General features: G+C 44.4%; 1 pseudogene; it reads right to left on the reverse strand.

Moving 5' to 3' along the window:
- Positions 1-822: 822 nt before the first annotated feature.
- On the reverse strand, positions 823-3,628 carry LOC136532959 (uncharacterized; annotated as a pseudogene).
- Positions 3,629-14,804: the final 11,176 nt, after the last annotated feature.

Here is a 14,804-nt window from a genome sequence, read left to right on the forward strand (position 1 = left end):
CAATTTAGAAAGGTTGTCGGCACTAATCGAAGACATACAATCTATACATTCCAAATGCATTTGTTGCAAAACAAGCAACGGAGTAAACTTGAAAAATAGCTAGCATAATCATTGGTAAGAATAGGGGAAAATTGGATCCTTACCATCAAAAGAACGCATCTTTAGATATATACCATCAAAAGATTCAGTTTTAGATATGTACCATTAAAACATGATTGACGTTGGTAGCTCACTAGTTCTGTTAACTCCAAGTTATATCTGACCATTTTGCCCTTGCATATTAGGGGCCATCTTGCTGCAGTCTATGAGAGCATGTGTAAATAAAATTCAGTAGGATAAAAACACAACATCTCAGCAACATATAAACACAACTTTTGAGTGGTATTAACAAAAGGCCATTATCTCATATGGTTGTCATTTCAATAATATAACATTATGTTGCATACAACCAGATTTTTGTAGTTGGCAACAAAAGTTAGACTCATGGAGTTCACAAAAGACCATAGCCAACACAGCCATGTTGATGCTCCAGCAAAAGTTAGACCTATGGAGCTGCACAAAAGACCACAGCCAACGCAACCATGTCCACACTTAACACAACCATGTGTTGACACACTCAACACAACCATTTTCTAGCTAATAATAATCCTCCTATTAATTCCTCCTGGTGAGATGGATGCCATCCTTCTTGGACACGAACTAGTTGGAGAAAGAGAAGACATGCTTCTTGTTGTAGGACCTGGGCTAGTTGGAGAAAGAGAAGACATGCTTCTTGTTATAGGACCTAGGCTAGCTGTTGTTGCACTTGGTCTGGGAGTCACTTGTGGATCATTAGCAGATGACTCAATTTCAGACTTGGATTTCCTAGGAGGCACAAAACAAGTTAGGCTGGGAACATATTTCAGCATGTATCAACCATTTATATTACAAATTTACAATTTACAATACCTTTTCCTTTTGGAATTTTTTGGACGAGGTGGTGGAAGCTCTTGTTCTAATTCAGCTTGAGTAGCATTACAACCTTTCTCTATGTGTCCAAACTGAAAACACCTTTTGCATTGATATGGGCCTCTTTTCCCTGCCTCTCCACTAGCCTTAATTCTTTTCTTCCTTGGTCTACCAGCAGGTCTTTCTAGCTTTGGAGGAATCATTTTAAACCCAGGATCAAATTTTGGCCATTGAGTCTTGTCACCCATTGGGGTGACCACAAAGTGGTAGGCTGCCTTGAACCTCTCTAGTGAATAGTAGTCATCCACAAAGTTTTCAATGTTAAGCTGCCTTACTTTTCCAAATAGAGCTATTGCATGAGTGCAGGGTTTTCCAGAATCTGCCATTGTCCACAACCACAAGTTATTTGCTGGATGTCAACAGCAACTCTCCAACTCTTCCCCTCTTTAGTTATTCCTGGTATCTCACCTGACATTGCACCACTCTTCTGGATTTCATAGTGCAGTCCACGACTCTTCATGTTCAACTCATGTAACACACTTGGAAGGATATATCCTTCCAGTCTACTAGCAATCACTTGCCTTGTGTAAATCTTCCCCATTATTTTCTCCCTTATCTTATCCATCAGATCGGCAACTGGAAGGTCTTTGTCATCTTTAATCTAATTGTTGAAACATTCAGAGATGTTATTGTTCACATAATCAACCTTGCATTCTTTGGAGAATTTGGACCTGCTCCATTTCAGCTTATGATGTGTATTTAGAAAGGGAATTGCTTTAGGACTAGTTGTTGCAATTTTCTCCATTAGTGTATCATACCTACGATCTGTACATGCCCATGCACAAGGCCACATAAACTTGAGCACGTCACCCTTGAATTTTTTTCTGAAATTAGCCATGAGGTGCCTAAAACATTCCCGATGCTCTGCGTCACCTTTAAAGACTTTGTTGACAGCATATGCTAGCCCCTTACATGCATCAGTGTGGATTGTTAACCCAGGGGGTGTTCCAACTACTCTTTTTAGCTGCGCCATGAACCATGTCCAATTGGAATTTGTCTCTTTTCCAAAGATCCCATATGCAACTGGATACATCCAGTTATGTCCATCAACTGCAGTTGCTGCAGCTAGCTGCCCTTTATACTTCCCAGTTAGGTGAGTGGAATCAACCCCAAGGTATGGCCTGCAACCAGTGAGAAATCCATCAATACATGCTCTAATTGCTACAAACATCCTTGAGAAGTACATTTCTCCATTAATCTTCTTGCAATCAATCTCAACAATGCTTCCCGGGCAACATTCTTCAAGTGCTTCTTTGAACCTCCATAGCATGTCAAAGGTGTCCTCCCAAGTACCATGAAGATCATCCATTGCAGACTTCTTTCCAGACCACACTTTAAAATATGACAATTCAATATCGTAGTGTTTCTCTAGTCTTCTCTGTAATTTCTTTGTAGGCAGAGTGGGATCCTCCTTTACAATATCTTTCAGCTTTTCAGATATCCAAGCTGTTGAAGCCTCTCGTCCACTACTTGTATTGGGACAAGTGTGCTCATCGAATCCGGAGAGCTTGACCACCATGAATGTGTTGCTGCCATGTAGTTTCTTTGCATACACTCTCCAATTGCAATTATTATCTGCACACCTTGCTCTATACCTTTCTTTGTCACTATGTTCAAGCCTAGTCTCAAACTGATTTTTGATGGCATATTGTTTGATATTGTAAACAAAAGCATCCTTGTCAATAAATGTGTCTCCCACCTTAATGATTGGATTCTCCTTATCATGTGATGTATGAGGCACAAAAAAATCATTACGAATGGTAGCCTCATCATCAAGAACAGTTTCAGTATCAAATTCTCTAATTTCCAGAATAGTTCTTGCCCTCTTTCTTTTCTGCACCTCATCATCTGAAATAGTCTTGAAATACCTCCACTCCTCATCTGCTCCAGCCAGATCATCTCCAGTAGGATCACACCCAACAGTCATGAAATGCTCCTTCTCTTCCTCTTCGGGGATTTGTGGCCCTCCTGTTGTTTCCCCATATTGAGGTGCTTCTGCCCATGTAAACTCTCCATCTAGTACATCCAAATCACTATCAACTGCAGTAGGGTTCACCTCCTCTCCTATGTTCATTGCAGTAGGAATCACATCATCTCCTATGTGAACTACAGCAGGCATCTCCTCCTCTGTAATATTTTGCTCGCGTGTACCCACTACCATAAACAATTTCACTATTTCTGATGCCCTTAACAAATCAAGAAGCTGAACATCTGAAGACAACTTGGATGTCATAGTATTCCCCGTTACTACCCAGAAGTTGGCCTGTTGATCGCTGTCCCATGTAAAATACGGAGCAAAATCTTTCTCCAGATCAATGATTGTGTACTTTTCTGAATCAACAACCCAGCTTACTGTCCTGCCCCGATTATACTCCTTTCTACCACCCCGCACAGTGAAGTAACCATTGACATTGATCTCTACTCTACACGCACTCTTTGGATCAATCCTGCAACATCAACGAGCAACAATTCTAGCATCACTAATTTTATTCCCTTTGCAAAGTCCTATGTCATGTGCTCACTATACTACCAAACCCTAAGGTGATAATAGCTGCAAATTTTAGAGTTTTGGAAGGAGAGAAAGAGGTCGTTACCCTTCTGGAACCTTAGCAGGATCCATACAACTCAATTTTCAGGTCAATTTTTCAGCAGTGTAAGAAAGGGGAAATTTAGGGTTTAGAACAACAACAAAAAAATAGCAGGAAGAAGAAGAAGAAGATGATGATGAGAATACCCACTGCTAGGGAGGCACAGATGAGGCAGTCGACGCTAGGGTGCGTCGCCGAGAGCACAACTGGGGAGGCGAGGAGGTAGTCGACGTTGGGGAGCACACCGCCGGGAAAGCCGCGGCTGCTGGGAGATGCGTCACGGGGAGCAGTGCTGTGGAGGTGCGTGGAAGCACTCGTCGCCAGGAGCGCGACGGCGGCAGGGAGTGTGCCGCGACGCTTGTTTTTCTCCACGAAGAGCCGAAGACCGCAGGAGACGACGAAGCGGCACCAGTATGAACTAAGAAGATGCGTTCTTTCTTTTCCAAGGGCAAAATCGGAACATGGTAAAAAATGAACTAGTCAAACCAACGTGCAAAGTAATGGAACAGTAACAAATGGTATATAGATGTAACGTTGTAACCTTTTGATGTTAGATATCTAAAATTGAATCTTTTAATGGTATATATCTAAAGATGCGTTCTTTTGATGGTAAGGATCCAATTTTCCCTAAGAATAGAGAAGAGAAGATTGAAGGGGTGGTACATACATCAACCCTGCATAGGAATACATCGATAACAGGCCCAAGTCTTCGTCGAGATTCATCGCCAATATTATTACATCACCATTGGTCTTCATCAACACGGAGCCGCCACTTCGTCCATGAGATGGACATCTCGTGTGCTCTAACAGAAATTCTGCAAGACACGTCAATAATGATGGCAATGCTTACAGGAATATACCTTGTTCTCTAACACATGGAAGACTATCATATCCTCTAACATATGTAAGACTCCCCAACAATAATGTCCTTTGACATATGCAAGACACTATAATGTCCTCTGACATATATATGCAAGACATTCTTCAACAACGTCCTCTCACGTATTCACTGGCATCCTCTGATATATGCAAGATGCCTCGACAACGTCCTCTGACATATGCAAGACACCAAGAATGACATCCTCTGACATGTGTGCAAGATGCTTCTAATATGACTGCAGCTCCGTCTACAATATTACATAATTTTTTGGCCTTTCGCTCTGTGCAGCTACATCGATTTCAACTACTATACATGATCGGCTACCTCGACATCGACAACTATGCATCCGCTCCTGTCAAAGCATTCATGTCATCATTGCCATCTATGACACTCCCGCTATGACTGCGGGAGGGAATAGAGGAGAGAGAAGGGATAACACAAAAAAGGGGCAGAGGCACCATCATAGGTGTCGGACCATCTTTCAGAGGCATAGTTGCTGTTAGAAAAGCGAAGAAATCGGTGGCACAAGACTTCAAATTCAGTCGTAGTCGTTTGCTTCTCTCCCGCTGCAACCGAGTGGCACTACAACAAAAATGATTTTGGGAGACACACCTCTGTTATTTTCAAAGGTTATGTGTCTCCTAAAATAGCTGATGGTTTATGAAGGCGGTCATTTTATTTACGAAGACACCCAAAAGTTGCCCGTTTCACAAAATCGATTTACTGAGGTGGTTATTTTATTTACAGAGACGGTCGAAAGTTGCCCGTCTCCGAAAATGGATTTATAGAGGTGGACCTCTTAACATGTCGCCTCTAAAAATGGCCCATTTCCAGAGACCTTAAGAGGTCCGCCTTTGTAAATCGATTTTCGAAGGTGAGCATTTATAGGGCTCGCCTCAGCAAATCAGGCCTAGCCCGCTAGCCATCTCCAGACCTTATATCATCCCATTACCAGTCTCTGAGTATATAATGAAAAATGGAAACCCTAGAGCACACTTCCTCTCTCTCTCTCTCTCTCTCTGTTTTCCTCATCTGCAAGCGTCACACCAGCCTTCACCCGCTCTCCTCTCCCCTCACCATATCTTTGCGTCGGTGGGTGGAGTCCCCCTGGTCCCTAGGTGGCGCTCGCGGAGGCGACCATGGCCGGATCCATCGAGGAGGATGGCGACCATGGCCAGATCCATTGAGGAGGCCATGGGATCCTATGCAAGGAGGTGGTGGCCGGCGAGTTGCATGTGCGCGACAGCTAGTGGCACTCCTCTGGTGGCGACACAGGCGCTCCTCATCTAGCAGTCGAGGGAAGCCCCTCCGGCGGTAGCACGCAGGACTGGGGCCCAAAGCGGCAGGCATGGCTCGTGGATCCGGCGATAGCACGCGCGGATCAAGCGACGAGCGATGACGACGCGCAGATTTGGCGAGCGGCGGTGGCGGCGGCGTGTTGATGGGCTCGGCAGGCCTCATCGACGGGCTCACTGTTTTTTTTAAATTTTATTAATGGAGACGGGCAGGTGACCGCCTCTGTAGATCATTGTTTACGCAGGTGTGGCAGTGGAGGCGGACTGACTGCTTGTCTCCGAAAATCGTTTTTGTCTGCCTAGGAAAACTGTTACAGTAGTAGTGGAGGGAATGTTGGAAGTATGGATAGTTATCAATATGGATAGAATTCTAGATATAATAGGTCTAGGAATAATATCGTACCAAGTAGATTTGGAGTCCTACTTAATTTTTATGTATTAAGTGCTATACTATGTATCAACCGGACTATGTAGTCTAATCTAATACCTAATCATTTTTTTTTGCGAAAAAGGAGAGAGCTCTATTGATTACTCATGAAACAGGTTACATTCTTTCGCAATCAACGACTTCACGCATTGGGGAACCTGCGCATGCCACACTGCAGAGTGTGACGTGCGTTTCGCCAGCTGCGCGAGTTCATGAGCGATTTCATTTTGCTCTCTCCTCACAAATTGGAAACTCACCCCTGCTAGCAAACTAGACTAATATTTTATATCATTTACAATAAAAGCAAACTGTGATTTATCCACACCTGGACGACAAGCAGCTAGAACAACCGTTGAGCAGTCAGATTCAATAATTGCTTTACTCTGCGACCACTCCGCTGCTAGACGCACCCCTTCTAACCAAGCTAAAGCCTCAACCTCCTCAGCATTCATCCCATCAAAAATGGCTTTCCAAGCACAAATTATAACCATACCTGTACTGTCCTGCATGATAATACCGCGTCCAGTTTCTTGGTTAAAAGCTTCATCAACATTAACTTTAACCCATCCTTGTTCAGGAGGCTTCTATCTTTCTAATAATTGCCGAGCTTTTCTTTTTTCTATGTCAACCCTGCTTCGTAAAGATTCTGACAGGATATATTTTTTTCCTTTCATATCCTCCTTCACAATCTTGCACTGGCTTAATTGCAAAGAATCAGCATAGTTTAGTAGGAAACTGACAGATACAGACACAGGAATTAGTTTAGCACCATGGACCACCTCATTTCTCAAAAACCATGTCCTCCATAACATTATAGCCGTCAGCTCCGCCATTTGCTTGGGAACATGACTCATAAATTGGAGTAACCAATCTGGTCCAGTATAGGATAGCAGCTCCTCACTTGGCAAAGCCCAAATCTTTCTCAAAGCAGATCTCAGGTTTCTTGCATGATGGCACATCACCAAGGCATGGAATTCAGATTCAACCTGCAGCCCACACAACTCACACATATTATCCTTTTCTAAGGAGCGTTTCCATTTGTTTAGCCTCGTTGCCAAGCCATGGTTCACGACTCGCCATAGAAAGACTTTTATTTTCTGTGGTACATTAAGCTTCCAGATTGACTTCCACAAAGATCTATTCCCTGAAGGGTTCACGCTGCTGCTGCAACAGGTATTATTTTCTCTGTCCCTCAAATGTACAGCAAGCTGGTAAGCACTGTGCACTGTGAAGATACCTGATTTTTCATAGTGCCAAGCAAGTAGATCCCCACGATCCGGACCGTGGACTTTTATCTTCAAGATCGCCTTTGTCATGAGGGAGGAAGAAGTGATCCACACGATTCCAATCTCATTGGATTCTAGACTCATTTAAAAGTTGGCCAACTCCTAATCTAATCTAATCTAATCTAATATATCTATATAGTTCATACTCACTAAGCAATAAATGTTAGCTAAAGCTCACTTCTCGTGCTTCTATGTCACCTTTCTTTTCCAGCCGTCCGATCTCTGTCCTCTTTTATTTTCCATCCGTCTGATGTTTATCGAAACATCTGCCCCCCACCACCTACGCCCAGCAATCAGCAGCCCCAACTCCTGCGACTCCATCCCTTCATCCCTTCAACTTCCTTCGGAGCACACACAACCAGCCTCGGCCCACCTCCGCCCAGCAGCGCTGCCCGCTATCAATGGCGCTGCCAAGCACACACTGCCCCCACAAAGATGGTTCCCTGCGTCTCCCTCCCTTCAGATCCCAGCCCTTTGTGGGTCCTCCGTTTAGCACCGCAGTGCCAAGTAGATGAGGGGTTTCAGATGAGCGTTCTAAGATGATTAATTCTCTGATCAATTCTCCAATTCAATTGTGCGTTTCTGGTGATTAACCCCCCTGTTCTGATTTGTGTTCCCAGTTATTTGTGCCCACGTTAATGTCCTGCTCCATCTTCCTACATTGCTTACTCCCTTGTCTTTCCCATTTCAGAGTTGTTGGCCCCGTGTCTCCCATTGTCATGAACTCCTGTTGCGACCCTGGAACACTGACCTGGTCTGCACATTCTGGCAGGTATGGTTACGTCCATAGGCCGGTGGGGAGGCCACGCCGGAGAAGAAGGTAGGGGAGGGGGGAACCGGAGAAGAAGGGAGGGGCGGGGAAGAAGAGAGGGCCCGGATCAATGGCGTGGAAGAAGGGAGGAGGGGAGGGGAGGGGCCGGATCCGGCGGGGAAGAAGAAGGGGAGGGAGGGGAGGGCCCGGCCGCCGGCAGGGAAGAAGAAGGGGAGGGAGGGGAGGGGCCGGCCGCCGGCGGGGAAGAAGAAGGGGAAGGAGGGGTGGGACCGGCCGGATCTCGCCAGTGGGGAGGCGGCGTCGGGAAGCAGGAGGGGAGGGGCCGCGCCGGGGAAGAAGGTGGGGGAGGGAGGCGGCGCCGTCGGCGTGGAGAGGGGGCGTTAGGGGAAGGGAGGAGAGAGAAGGGGTGGGGACGGGAGGCGTGGGGGTGCTGGGGATGCGGTTAAGTAAGGAATTTTTTTTTGTTTGACGAGTGTTCCAGATCGGGCACTCGGCAAAGTTGTTTTTTCATTTTTTTTCTTCTCCTTCTTTTTTTTTTGTCAGAGTGTTCTAGATCTGAGCACTCGGCAAAAAAAATTCTTCTTTTTCTTTTCCAGAAAACAGATTTTATTTCTTTGCCGAGTATTTTTTTTTGACACTCGGCAAAACGTCCTATTTGCCGAGTGTTTTTTTTTGTCGAGTGCTTTTGTCGCGGCACTCAGCAAAGAACTTGTTCGCTGTGTGCCCGAGGGAATACACTCGACAAACCCAAAAACACTAGGCAAATTTGAGGATTCCGGTAGCGTTGCTTTGAGTTACCGGTTCATCCCGTCCGTCATCTGTTGACCACAAGTAGCAGCTCAATCTGTAGAACGAGTTTATTCCCTGAAAAAGCATAGCTCCACATCATTCCGGATGGATCCATGCCGAATGACATCAACCGTCTAACCAAACACACACTATAGTTGGCTCCTTGCCCTCGAACCTGTGCTGTACGCAGCTTCATGTAGTCCTGGAACATGAACCTGGGTACGTCCCCGCGGGCCGCGGCCGCCTTGGCCTTCACCAGCGCTGGCGTGCGTGGGGAAGATGACCGCGTCGCTGCTCAGGTTGTAGAGGACGCGATGGACATCGTGTTCCCGTCGGGCTGTGCCAGTTGCACCACCCGGGTGTATCACGCTCTTGCCCCTGGCAATGGTGATCACCACCAGCTGGTCCTGGTTGACCACGATGGAGAGCCGTGCTTCAGTCCTTACCACAGCTGGAGGCTGGAGCACACTCACCTGGTCATCCTGGAACAGCAGGATGATGCAACCGTCATCGGTGCGCGCGCACGACGGGTAGCTGCTGGCCTTGGGGTGGCTCCGTGGAAGATAGAGCGTCTTCTATTCAGCTTCCTATCAGTTGCAGGAGAGGAAGCGTGGGCCGCCTAGAGATAAACTCGTGTGGAATCCTGACTAAGGATGAAAACGGAACGGAAATATCCCGAACCGAACCGCATCGTTTTTTTATATTTAATCCGATCGAATCCGCATTTTCTTGTCCGACTTTACCGTTTTCACTTTCGCATTTCAGATGTTTCGTATTTCAAATGTAAAAGTAGAAAACGGTTTAGACATTTTTCCGACCGTTTTCTACTTTTCTACTTTTAATTTGAAATATTCCGAATTGAAAATTCGGTTTTAAAACCGAATTTGGCCAACTGCACAAGTCATACAGCCCAATTACAGGTAGTTCACCACGCAGCTGTGTTCTTTCTACTGGTGGCCAGCTGCCCTCTCTTATAGACGGCGCTCAGCCTCGTCTCTCTTCACCTCATGAGATGGTGCTAAATGTCAGGAAACCGGCAGCATCTACACGAAAGCCCACCTGGGCCATAGCCCATCAAGCTCATCGGTTTAACCCCCACCTGCAAAGTCAATCATTTGATAGTTTTTGCATCAGCCGAATAAATCTTTGTTACTCAAAAGAAAAATCTGAATAAATCTTTAAAATAAAATACTACATCTATTCTAAAAAGATTAATAAAATTATTCTGACTCAGTTCGAGTTCATGTTTCTATAATATGCACTTGTTAATTATTATATGTACTTGAACTTGATCATGTATGCACTTAGTCATGCACTTGGTCTACAGGTCGGTATTCCGTATTGAGTTTTCGTATACCGACCGTGTTCGATATAATTCCGCTCGAATTGTTTCGTTTTCGAAATTCTCGATATTCCGTAAGTTCGTGTTCGTTTTCGTGTTCAGTTTGTCCGCTTTCGTTTTCGTTTTCGTATTCAAATGTAAAAGTAGAAAACGGTTGAGGAGTTCTCCGTTCGATTCCGTCCGTTTTCATCCTTAATCCTGACCCAATAATAAACGGTCAGATTAAGCCACGGCACTAATTTTAACGTCTTCTATTCAGCTTCCTATCAGTAGCCGGAGGTCTTCTATTCAGCTTCCTATCTGTTGCAGGGGATTCCTAGAGATAAACTAGTGTGGAATCCCGACCCATGATAAACGGCCAGATTAAGCCAAATACTGAGAGACTAATGGAAATCCGACGGCACTAATTTTAAGCTGACGTACGTGGCTCAACGTTCTAAGCGCTTTATAGCAAATTATGATTGCTAGTGGCCTCCATCTATATAGGCATAATATATAGGATGCATAAGTGACCTGTAATTTGGAATGGAGGGAGCGGCAGCCTAAGAGCATGCCAAGTCGATCCAATTATTTTTCACAGTAAAGCAGCTTCAAGATTTACTGCAAAGGTCCTGATAGAAGGTTTCTTGATAAGTCCAGCACGCTCAAGCTAATTGGAGGTGTTCAGATACCAGACCTTCGCAAAGGCACTGCAAAGTGCAAAACCAGTCTGGAAGGCGATCACTTATACTAGTGTTGGAAATATCAAGCTGATAAATATCCACCATCGATTTAAGCCAAGAAGGAAACGCAAAATCTGCTCCCTGTAATCTGAAGGGAGGTTGCCACTGCCAACTGATGACAAGCTCTGTACCGGCTGCCGCGACCTGTTCGGGGCACGAGCACTGCCCGGCCGCTGCTAGCTGCGCGAGTGGATGCTCCTGTGTGGATTAGCTTGTTGGTGATTTTTCCCCCTTTGGTATGGGAACAAATATATTGCCTGTTCTTCACGGTGAGGTATTCTCATACAAGCAACACAAGAGCGCGCAAAGATCTTGTTTTTCTTGATCATATATACATGTATGTATTAAATATATTTATAGACAATTAAATAGACGATTCATCATTTTATAAGTTGTCTATTGAGATAACATTCCGTGTATGGGTTGTACATGCCCTAAGCTCTTTAAACTAGCAAACTGGTCCATTGTGATGATGCCACCATCCAGATCATTGTTATTTAGGGCTTAGGAGACGAGTGCATCTTGAATCCCATGGACAACCCGACCCAGTCCAAGGCAGCCACCGACCTGTTCACCCGTTGGGTGTGGATGCATGACACGGACGACCTTCCCCTATCAGGACTGGACCAGACATTGAACCGGTAAGATCATTTTAATTTCTTGGCTCACTAGTCCAACTGTTAAGAACCTGTTGAACCGCCGGTTTTAGTTTTGGACCGGATGAATTGAACATCCCACAAATACTTCAAACCGGTGCAATATAATAATATGCCGATAATTAGCAACATATATAGTTGATCACATATACAAATAAGCTGATAAAGAGCACAATTATACAACCGGCTTCCAACTAATCTAGGCACAAGTCCATAAACAGGTACTCAAAAAAGATACACATGAAAAGATAATATATGAAGCACTTATGAATTGGTGTAAATAGGATCTGAATGATAATTTAATTATTCATTGTTGCAAAACAATTTTATGTTCTAAAATGGATGGAATGTTCCATTGCAAAGATCTCATCAAGATTGTCAAAATAAATATATTATTTATCAAATTTAGAGCTCCACATGAGAAAGTTATGAAATTTTGAAATTAAAAAGGGAAGGTACAAAAAAAAGGAAGGTACGGTGGCACACGCACGTATAAAAAGTCTCCATGCGGCAAGCTCCCACCAGCAGCTGGCTAATAGCTGCAACCATTCGGGCCCACTGCAACAGGTGCACAGGCGGACCATGCATCTAAGACTGCAGTAGCAGGCCTCCCACCATACAGACAGACTGGGACAGTTCGCTTGAATCTGGGTGGTTCACCGGTTTATAAAAAACGAGCCAGTTCAACCGGTTTTGGCAGTTCAATTAGACCAGTGGTCTTTTAAGTAAATTGGAATGGTTTAGGCTTTGGTCGGTCTTTTAATGTTTCGACTGCCGGTCTGGTGTGGTCTGGTCCGAATAACTATGGCTCTAAGGAGTGCATGTTCTCCACAACGCGAGCAACATTCCTTGACGCGCCTTGTCGGGAAGGAGGGGGACGTCGGCGCCTCGCTCCACAAGCTCCGATGCTATTGTCAAATCATTGTCGGTTCAACCCCTCCTTTAGTGCCAGATTTTGAACTGGCACAACCTAACCGGCAGTGATAAGGTGTAAACATCAGTGCCGATTTTTATAAACCGGTAGTGATCACAATCTTCACTGCCGGTTTGTGACATGAGCCGGTAGTGTCTAGTTGAGCCAACACCGCTGGTTCTTTACAAGAGCCGGTAGTGTTCTCTCGACAAACACTGCCTGTCGGATATATGGGCCTGGGGTACCTGCACAAACCGGTATAAATAGCGGCCTGAAATAGGGTTTTACACTACATAGCGGCCTGAACCAGTATAAATCTCGTGTCTCGTGTGGTACCATCTGATTCCTCTTACGTGAATTAGTTGCTAAGCATTCCCGGAGCTAAATCATATGACATTGCCGGTTCTTGGCATAAGTCGGCAGTGTACTCTTGACCAGCACTGTAAGTTTGTGGCTCAAGCCAGCAGTGTTCTCTCATACAACGCTGCCAGTTTGTGACTCAAGCCGGTTGTGTTCTCTTGAACAATACTGCCAGATTGAGTAACAAACTGATAATGTTATATCGACCAACACTATCTGGTCGAAAGGATTCATTCCATCTATGCTCAAACCAAACCAAAGGTGTCTTACCTCTCCATCTATGTTCTTATAGCACATAGTATTAACAGTTCTCCAGTCGTTCCCATCGACGGGTGCCTCATCATTGTATCTACCTGTCAGCGCAATAGCTTGGCTAACTTTGCATTTGCAAATAACGAATGTACCTGAGGAGCTATAGAGAAATACAAAATGACCTTTACCGGTCCTGCTCTGGTCTTGCTACCCTCATTTGACGGCCCTTGCTTGTAATGGGGAGCTTTACACCTGGTGCATGCATCCAAGTCTTTGTATTTGTCTCCACGGTACAATATGCAATCATTGGAACACACATGGATTTTTTTCAATCTCGAGGCCGATTGGGTAGAAATCCGCTCTCTACATCATGTGGCAGCTGAGAAATGCCATCCTCATGCTTGGTGTCGTCAGCTAATGTATTGCTAAATACATCATTAACGGTAGCCAGAGGTTGTGTGTTGACACCCGTTATGTTAGGCATGGCCATATCATCATCGTTAGTAACAGCCTCGTGGATGGCTATGTCAGACATGGCTACATCATCATTGTATTCTTGCATAACATTCTCACCAACCTCCCCATGCATACTCCATATCGTGTAGTGTCTCATGAACCCCCTGGTGATCAAGTGCATTCATGTAGACTCATTGTTACCCCATTTCCTTTTATTTTTGCAATCTTTGCATGGGCTGAATACAAGCTGTCCGCCCCCAGTATCGGCTTTGGCAACGACGAGGAAGGTGCAGACACCAACCATGTACCGCGTGTCCAGTCGGGACAGACCATACATCCACCCTCGATCCATCTCTTCACAAAAAATATTTAGACTTCATGGCACATAAAAATGGGGAGAGTAATTACAGGAAAATTAATAAAAAGTGGAGCTTCATGAACAACAATTGTAGCTCAAAAGTAAAATTTGTTCTGCACTAATTTAATTTGGTCGCCCCATTTTGAAAAAAAAACATTCTAAATTAATTATTGGAAAATTAAAATTGGCAGCCCCATATAAATTGAAAATCATAGCCCCATAAAAAACATGCATTGTACACTAATCTAGAACAATTATTCTACTTCATGCCACATAAAAATGGAGACACTAATTACAAAAAAAAAATTAAAATTGGAGACTTAATCATGAACAACAATGTAGCTCCAAACAATATTTTGGTAGGTATCACATGGATTAATTTGCTCATCGAAATTGAGAAAGAATCTACTCTACACCGTATAAGAACTAATCATAGCATCACATACTAGCAATCATCAAAACCACCATGCAATTTTCTTGAAATTAAAATGGGTTCATAGACACCAACCTTTTGGATGATGGATTCACCACACTTTGGATGTCTTCCTCAAAATCCAATTGAAAAGTTCTCTCTAAAATGGAGAAACTACTAGAATGGGAATCAAGCAATCTATCCATAAAACAACTATAAAGCAACAAATTGAAAGGAGTGAATGCTTGTTACTAACCTTAAAGCAAGAAGACCATGTCCATGCTTCAA

Source organism: Miscanthus floridulus, unplaced genomic scaffold (assembly GCF_019320115.1).
Source record: "Miscanthus floridulus cultivar M001 unplaced genomic scaffold, ASM1932011v1 fs_748_1_2, whole genome shotgun sequence".
NCBI lineage: Eukaryota > Viridiplantae > Streptophyta > Magnoliopsida > Poales > Poaceae > Miscanthus > Miscanthus floridulus.